This window comes from Montipora foliosa, chromosome 10, assembly GCF_036669935.1.
Source record: "Montipora foliosa isolate CH-2021 chromosome 10, ASM3666993v2, whole genome shotgun sequence".
Classification (NCBI taxonomy): domain Eukaryota; kingdom Metazoa; phylum Cnidaria; class Anthozoa; order Scleractinia; family Acroporidae; genus Montipora; species Montipora foliosa.
This window is the reverse complement of record NC_090878.1, coordinates 29,872,395-29,880,450: the sequence shown is the minus strand read 5'-3', so window position 1 is coordinate 29,880,450 and position 8,056 is coordinate 29,872,395. Positions and strand designations below refer to the sequence as shown.

General features: G+C 38.7%; 1 protein-coding gene across 11 annotated transcripts in view; it reads left to right on the top strand.

Moving 5' to 3' along the window:
• The first annotated feature begins 2,030 nt into the window (after positions 1-2,030).
• LOC137973440 (very low-density lipoprotein receptor-like) overlaps positions 2,031-8,056 on the top strand; it is a 52,812-nt gene continuing 46,786 nt past the window's right edge. For 2 of the 11 annotated variants that reach the window (XM_068820255.1, XM_068820252.1), the window contains exon 1: positions 3,026-3,250. The gene's annotated coding sequence lies outside the window, so the exon portion shown is untranslated. Of the gene's footprint in view, positions 2,206-3,025; positions 3,251-3,558; positions 3,862-4,019; positions 4,233-8,056 lie in introns of those variants that run through there. The other 9 variants (XM_068820246.1, XM_068820247.1, XM_068820251.1 and 6 more) reach the window with 9 other exon arrangements.

Sequence of the window (8,056 nt, the reverse complement as noted above, 5' to 3'; positions counted from 1 at the left end):
TATGAAGTGATTATATAGAAGCGAGTGTTTGATTAAGTGGTCGAGTGATACCAAGAATGACATCAGCCTCGGAAAATGTATTTTCCGAAAACAGATTGTATTGAAAACCATAAATGTTGTACCAAAAAGCACTCAAAAAACAAATGAGGCATCTTCTCCTCTGTTGTATGGTAAAAAGTAAAGAGAGGATACTCACTTTTCCCAATCTTAAAGAGAAAATCATTAAATGGTAGAATTCTATTCAAAACTTTGTATTTGAATTCGCTCGATTTTGTATCAATAGTATTTATTTGAAGTACCCTGCGAGCATAGTCTCTTTCGATCTTCGTAGGCAAGTCGGGAAGAGTTATTAGACTTATGTAACAAATGGCCGTGCGCGCTAACCCTTGACGGAGGAACAAGGATGTTTGTTAAGGCGCGAGCCGGGCATACGAATCTTCTTTAAGGTCTTTATACAGATGATATCACGTCTCTCGTCCAAACGAGGGTATCCAGATACTTGGATGGTCTTGCAGTAGGAGTGTTCAGGAAATATTATTCTGAGAGCACGTTTCTGTAATGATTCGAGTTTCTCTGACAAATATGCTGGTAATGATGTTCCCCAAACAGGACAGCAACATTCAAGAGTTGATCGAATCAACGTACTATACAGGCTTAGTAGATGGGTTGAGGGCACATTGGCTTGTTTTATAACTCGAAGAATATGTAGACAACTGGAGCTTTTAACTATCATCTCATCCACATGGGTATTCCACTTCAAGTTGTTTTGGAGTGTAAGACCTAATACCTTATGTGACTGGACTCTTTCAAGGTCTACACGATGGATGGTTAGGTCAGCAGTACATAAGTCACTACGGGCAAAGGAGATGACCAGCTCTTTGCACTTTTTGGGATTTAATTTCATATCGTTGTAAGATGCCCAGTGGTTAACCTGATCAAGTGCTGTTTGGGTTTTAGAATCTCCTTTGACCGGAATGGCCTCAAAGATTGTAAAATCGTCGACGTACTTCCAGTATGAAAATGGAGATTTTAATTTGAGATGGTTGACCATTGTAAGGAACAGGATTGGTCCCAATTTAGTTCCCTTGGGACAGCAGCGGTCACCTTGAGCCAATGGGAAACATCTCTGTTGAGCGAGAAAATCCGAGCGAAATGGAATGCGATGTTGTGTAATACCTGGTGGTCAGAAAGACTCAGGCTAATCACAAAAAACATTACTTACCTTTTCACGTACTTCTAAACGTCGGAATCGATCCAAACTTTCCACAAAAATGTTTTGTTTTTGCTTTATTCAGAGAGAAATTTCGCTTTCTGGCGAAAAAAAATTCAGCTTAGTAACGCTTAGCGCAATCAATTGCCATAAAAGGTCAAACTAAGGTATATGAGCTGATAGCCGAGATTGAGTGAACCAATCAGAGCACGAGAAATGCATTAACCGACGTTGAAAATTTAATAATTACTGATATTCTATAAAACTGAGTCATACTGTTTTTATTACAATTATTATCACTGAACAATGCAACAGCCAAAATACTCATAGTGTGATAACTTTATTACTGAATAAAAAAAGTACTAGAAAAGAGTACAAACGATTCTCCCCAAAATATACAACTACTTTCAGATCCCTCGTCGATGGCAAAAAAGGAATGAAATGCACCTCAGTAATCCTTGGTTATTCAGTGCTAGTTTAATTCAAATGAACTGAGGATTTAGTTAACAAGCATTCTTTTCTTGCCATCAGATAAAGATAGGTTATTAAAAGCGTATTTCCTTTTCTTGTGACAATGAGACACACTGACCCTTGACAACACAGAATTTAAATTTCCATATTTCTCCGACAGATTGGCGCCTGTTTTAAGAACCCCTTCTAAGAACGAATGCCATGGCAAAACCTCAGTTTGAAAGGTATTTCGATGGCAGCTGAGCTGACAAAGCCTTCTCTCTCATCCAATCAGTGACCTCTGGACGGTTTTACGCCTCTACGACGCCCACTGATTAAATACTTAACGATAATGCTACAAACTAGTTTTAATGCAAGACCATTTTATCGATTTTGAAGCGTGCAAAGTTTCACATATACACCGGAAAGCAAACCATCTTGGCTTTCTCTCAACTTGGCGATCTTAATATCTAAATTGGATCGGGAGTTTGTTAATTGACAGAACTGATTTCCTTCGGAATAATAACGGATGCTCTGCAACGGAGGTAAATAACAAAGCATTGTTACGTATGTTTGATATGAGTTTCTAACGTTGCACGCAGCGAAAACAAATGGAAGACTTTCATCAAGAAAAGCTTGTCATGGAAGTCGTCTGCCACACTTCTGGAAAAAAATCATATGCCATACGTTCCGATTACGACACTTTCCTTGCAGTCCTTGAACTAAGCAGGTTAATGAAATGAATTCAAAGGTATGATCCACTTTCAGCTGAAGACACAGGCATACTCGAAAAAAAGAAAGATATGTATAAAGCCTGTATCCAATAAAGACACAAGCTGATTTTCAAATAGACCAATGATTTAAAAGCTGCCGTAAAAAACTTTTAATAGGCTGAAAGACAATATCGAACAAAAGTCCATTGCCATCTTGATTTTTTCTTTTCGTTTTTACTTCTGAACGTTTCGCACCTCTTAAGTACTGGTTTAGTTAGGAAAGCGTCAAGCTTTGAGCCTTTCATAAAATTTCCGACTCCAAAGAAAAAACCTGCTAACAGTCTAAAATCTGGTTACGCTTTGGAAATTAAAATAAGAGGAAGTGAACCATCTTTTTATGGAAGGGCACAGAACAAGACAAAAATCCACCACACAGCTGATCTGAACTTATTCGTCTCGTCGAAAAAAAAAAATTCAACATTTGTTCGATAATTTTGCAAGTATTTGAAGTATTTAACAGGCGTTTTAACGATTTGAACTTAACACAGCCTGTTCTCAATTTTTGAAACGTCAAGGAACAACAGATCAATTTGTGATTAATACATGCAGCGACGGACGTGAGAAGATCTTAAGAACTTTAAAATGAGCCGCTATTGTTAACCAAATCAAGCATCTTGCATATTTTAGTTCGACCACATGGTTCGATGGTCTTGTGTGGATTCTAATTGCAAGGTTGCCACAAATTCTCTGAAATTTTTCATGAATTAGCAGAAACGAGATGCGCCGTAACCCGAAGACGAATTGATCCAAACACACGTTTGGGACGTGGATTTTCTCCAGTCGAGTTTCAGAGGCCTTTTACAAGGATTTCAAACGCGTGAGTCAAAGGTTTTAATTTAACTATAGTGTTGTTTTAGTCTTACTTCGCCAGAATATTTTCGTTCTTGTCAGTCAGTGATAGGTTCAGCTGACATGCACCAAAGGCCCAATTTCGACAAAAGTTGAAATTGCGAGAAGTCAGTAGGCCAAGCATGGGTCTTCACCGGCTCATGTTGTTATCACTTCCTTCCATCAATCAATGATAATGTAAGATAGAAGGCAGCGGTTAAGAGTGATGTCTTCGCTCAAATCCTTATCAATATCTTGACCTAGGGATGCTATTTCCTTTCTACGATACCCTTTCGTATACTGGTCGCGAGGCGTCGGAAATCATGTAATTGCAGAGGATCTTGTCAGTTAATTGTCTTGTAGGACGCTTCACTAACTTCAAGCCGAATTGAACAGTGTGAACACTGTCTTGTCGAAATTACTAATCAAGGCTATGACTTCATCGTTTTCTCGAAGCTGATTTTTACAATCTTGACAGCGTTGGCAAACTTCCTTTTTATAGCGATTATTTTTAACGAGCACGTGACTTAGCTTTGACTAGAGCCCTTCACGTTAGATCTCGTCCAAGAACACACAGATTGTATTTTCTCCTCGACACAGGTACGATCTTTCCTTAATTGTACAGAATTTTTTTCCCCAGCCTTGCTTATTGAGCTATTTAAGCTCTGAACAGGTTAAACATAGTCTCTAGCCCTTTTATCCGTGGAATTGGAAATATTCCAGCCCTGAAGGAAACCACTTTTAGGTCATTGATATCATTCATATTTTAGCTGCCTCATAAAATGACGCAATCAAATTTAGGAGCGTTTATTTTCTTCCTTTGTTATTTGCCAAAGTCATGTAAGGCTAAAATGTGAAGGATAGCGTCCTCTTCAGGGAAGTGAAATTGTCTTTAGATCGTTTTGAAATCGTGAGATTGACGTTTATCACTGAGTCGGCGTTACTTAAAAGGAAACGGACCGGATAGGTAGGTAAGTTGGACTTGTTTGTCGCATCCCGAGAGACATTCTGTACAACTGATTATTCGCTCTGTTTGTCCACGTGTTGTTAATGACTTGAATTTCTTACAGTTTCAGTTATGAGCCTTTTTTTTTCGATACGACAAAAGCGTGTCTGTTTAAAGTTGTGCAAATATTGCAACATTACAAAGTTACAGATTCTCACGACATCGTTAAGTGACTGTATTAAGTCGCCGTGTAAAACGCAGCTCGAACTTGAGCCTAGGCCGCTTTTACTATATCCTTGTCGATTTTTTGTAATGGCTTAGTTATGGCAGCAAGAATTTTCTGCCTGGCACCAAAAATGTTGAAGAAGCTAACACCGAATATTTGTAATCTACATATCTTCACATACCCTATTTGTCACGCAAAACTCTGCACGCAATCGCTTCTTTACAAATTCACTGGCATAAGGTTCTTCTGTTGAAGCCAATGAGCTGATTGCGTTACAAAGATGAATTTTCTGCCAAAGTATGGAAAATAGAATCATTTTTTTTCCAATTTTTTGCTCATTTGTTCATTTCATTCCAAGTTGTACAACTACAGAAATATTCAAGACTTCCTCCAGATCGGCTCATTGATTTGGAGTTTGGCTGTAAGACTGTAAGCTCCATAGCTGAGTTATTCTCGTCTAATACAATTTAATTGTTATGTCTTCAAATTAATTAAATGATTTGCACTACACTCTTATTTATAAAAGCTTTCAAAGTGAGTCAGTTTTTCCGTTTTTTGCAATTAGTGTAAATAAATAAAAGAAATGTAAAGCTGTAGGCAAACAGGACAATTAACTCAAATTTCAGACGTTAACAACGTGGCTCTCTTAATTAATGCATGATACATGTACACTGAAGAACAGCTGCCTCAGGGGTATCCAACGATAATCTTAAGCTTCGAAATAGAAATATGTGTTCGGAAGAGTCAAACTGCTCTAAGAATTTCGGTTCTACGTTGCCAAACACTTACAGGTTTCTTTACTAAAACATCATCATCACATCAAGATTCGCAACCAAGGAAGAGTATTCCCTTATGTTTTCGGAAGGGATATTTTTGCAAATTTTCGCACTTAAATCTGTCACATAGCTAGCAGTTTCGGATGAGCAAATGGTTCAGTTGGAAGTTCTTAGAAGGTAACGTTCAGCTAGCAATTTTTGACTTGAAGATATCATTCCCTAAAATTTTCGGACACTGCAATTTTCCGCAGCTAAGATACCCGAACAGATTAAATTTTTTCTAGGTGATAAAAACATCTCTTTGGACAGTCTGTATACATGACAAAGAGTCTTAAAGCTTTTTCCTTAATTTGCTCGGTGGATGCCCTTGTTACCTGACAGCTTTAGTCGTACTTAGTATTATCAAACAACTTTAAGAACATGTTAAGAACGTTTTCAGGCTGAAATCACCCTCAGCCCCAAAACTAGACGCTCTCATATAAAACGAGAGTGTATATGATTAGGTTGAGAACATCAATTACCTAGGATCCGGTCTTCTGTGAGCGTATTTTTATTTACCTAATTGCTGCTGAATCCCACTGCCGAGGCTTGTTTAAATATTTGAAAAAAACTCTGCTGGGTCTGAAAGTAACCAATGTCTAGCCAATGGTAGGACAATGCTAAAAAGATTTGCATTTTTAATGAAAATGAAATCGATACGACTAAATAAATGTATTACGGGTGGGTTAAGTTTGATGCCCTCTGCTCAAAAAAACCAACCTACACAACTGTAAGATTTGATCTGAGTTGAATTGATTTGATTTCTTTACAGTTTCAGATATGTGCCACAGGCGCTAACTGTAGTAAAGCATAGGTTGCTAAGGTCTCATTTAAGCCTTTGACGGCCAAAACCAAACAGAATATCTTGGTTTTGCTAAAATTCTCTGGACTGACCTAGTTTGATGACGATTACGCCGCTTTGTCGTGTTTCTTTTTAATCATGATTCTTTACCACCACAAATATCAATGGAAACATTCTTATAAGCTTCTTGAAGTTGAATTTTCAATATTTAACCAAAACCGATTGAACTCAGTTCGTCGTTTTTTTTATATCTTGTTTTAGTAAAACTTTGAATGGAACATTTCCAAATGATTGTAGCATGTTTTCTGAACCTATTCTGAATCCACGCTAATGATTATTGGTAACTTCGGTTTGCAAATATTAATCGGTGCCCATTAGACGTTATCAGAAACCCATAAGGGTTGAAACGTGTAACGGCCCCTTGTGTGCTGGGAAACAAGCTTCTGAATATTCAATTTGCTAAGTACCATATTTGGAACAACAAGAGCTAGGGGTTTCCAAATATGGTACTTAGCACTGAAACATTCAACCAATCAGTTCGCACCGAATATTCGGAAGCTGTGAACGCGCTTTACACGTTTCATTCCTTATGGGTTTCTGACGTTATCTAATGCGGCTTGTTTCGCAGTCATGTGAAACTAGGGAATATTTACATGAGACCGAGACGAACTCGGACCGGTATGAACTTGTACCGGTACGAATTTTTTTGCCGCCGGTTTACATGAAACCGGGACGAAATGCTTGGTGCCTGGTATCGGGACAAATTGATATCTTGTACCAAATAAATATATCGCTGACCCAAGAGCATACAGTCTTGAAACTTCTGGCCCCGGTCTGGTCCGGTCTGAGATTTGCTGTCACTTACGTGAGACTGGTACGAGAGTTTCTCGTCTCGGTCGTGCAACCGAGACGAAGTCGGACAGGTCTTAATTCATTGTCAGGCCGGTTTCATGTAAACGCAGAAAAAGAAATGTATGGAGGCCAATACGAACACTCGTACCACCTGAGGTCGTCCTGGTCTCATGTGAGTACCCCCCGAGTTGGACACCACTGAATTACTTTGGACAACTCCTGACAACTATATCAGGTAATTTCCATAGTGGAGACGCGGACACAGCTTTTCAGATGTAATAGTTTTCTGTTACGTTTGTACTGCCTCCTTTTTAAGGCTCTTCTTTCATGGAATATAAATTTTAGAGAAATGATAGCTTTGGTATTACACAGCGTGGAAGCTATTTTGTTTTGCCTCTGCTGAAAGAGCAAAGCATTTCCAGTTTCACAGCTTAAGCACGATACAGAACAAGAAGGTTTGGAAATGTAAGAACCACCACAGACTAAACCTACTTTGATTTAAGAGACACAAGTTAGTTTACTGTAGTACAGAGGTACAGAAAGAGGGCAAATCTAGCGAACAAAACGATTCGCTTAAACCTGAATTTGAAGCTGTTAGCCTTACATTAAATTAAAGCTCCCACTTCTCCATTGTGCTCTCCCTGTCCTCATGCGCAGGTTACTCTTTCCTCCTGAAACACCATCCGTCACCAGAGCCTCGGATTTTCTGCTGCGCAGGGTTCTTTTCGTTCTCAGACACGCGGCGGAAAAGTTGAGAAGAGCTCTGCATGAGGTCGAGTCGAGAATGAAAACTTGTAGCTTGTATTGTGATATTGTGTGACCGTTGCATGAAAATGTTTGTCCTTCCTGCTTTGAAATGTTTTTTATTCTTCACGCGATTAGAGGCAGATATGATTGATAAACACATTTTGTGATGTTATTTTTGGATAGTCAGTGATACAGTACGAAGACAACTAAAAAATAAAATCGCTCATTCGTTTCGTATTCAGTTTATCGGCTTTCCAAATGTACATTGTTTTGGGGAAACTAAATTTGCACATTCCTTTTAACAGCACATGGGGTCGCAGGGAAACGTAGAACTTTTGGGCGTGTTAAGTATAAATATTAGGGAACAGAAACTCAAGTTTCATGCTTTGACTGTGGCGGGAATTCGA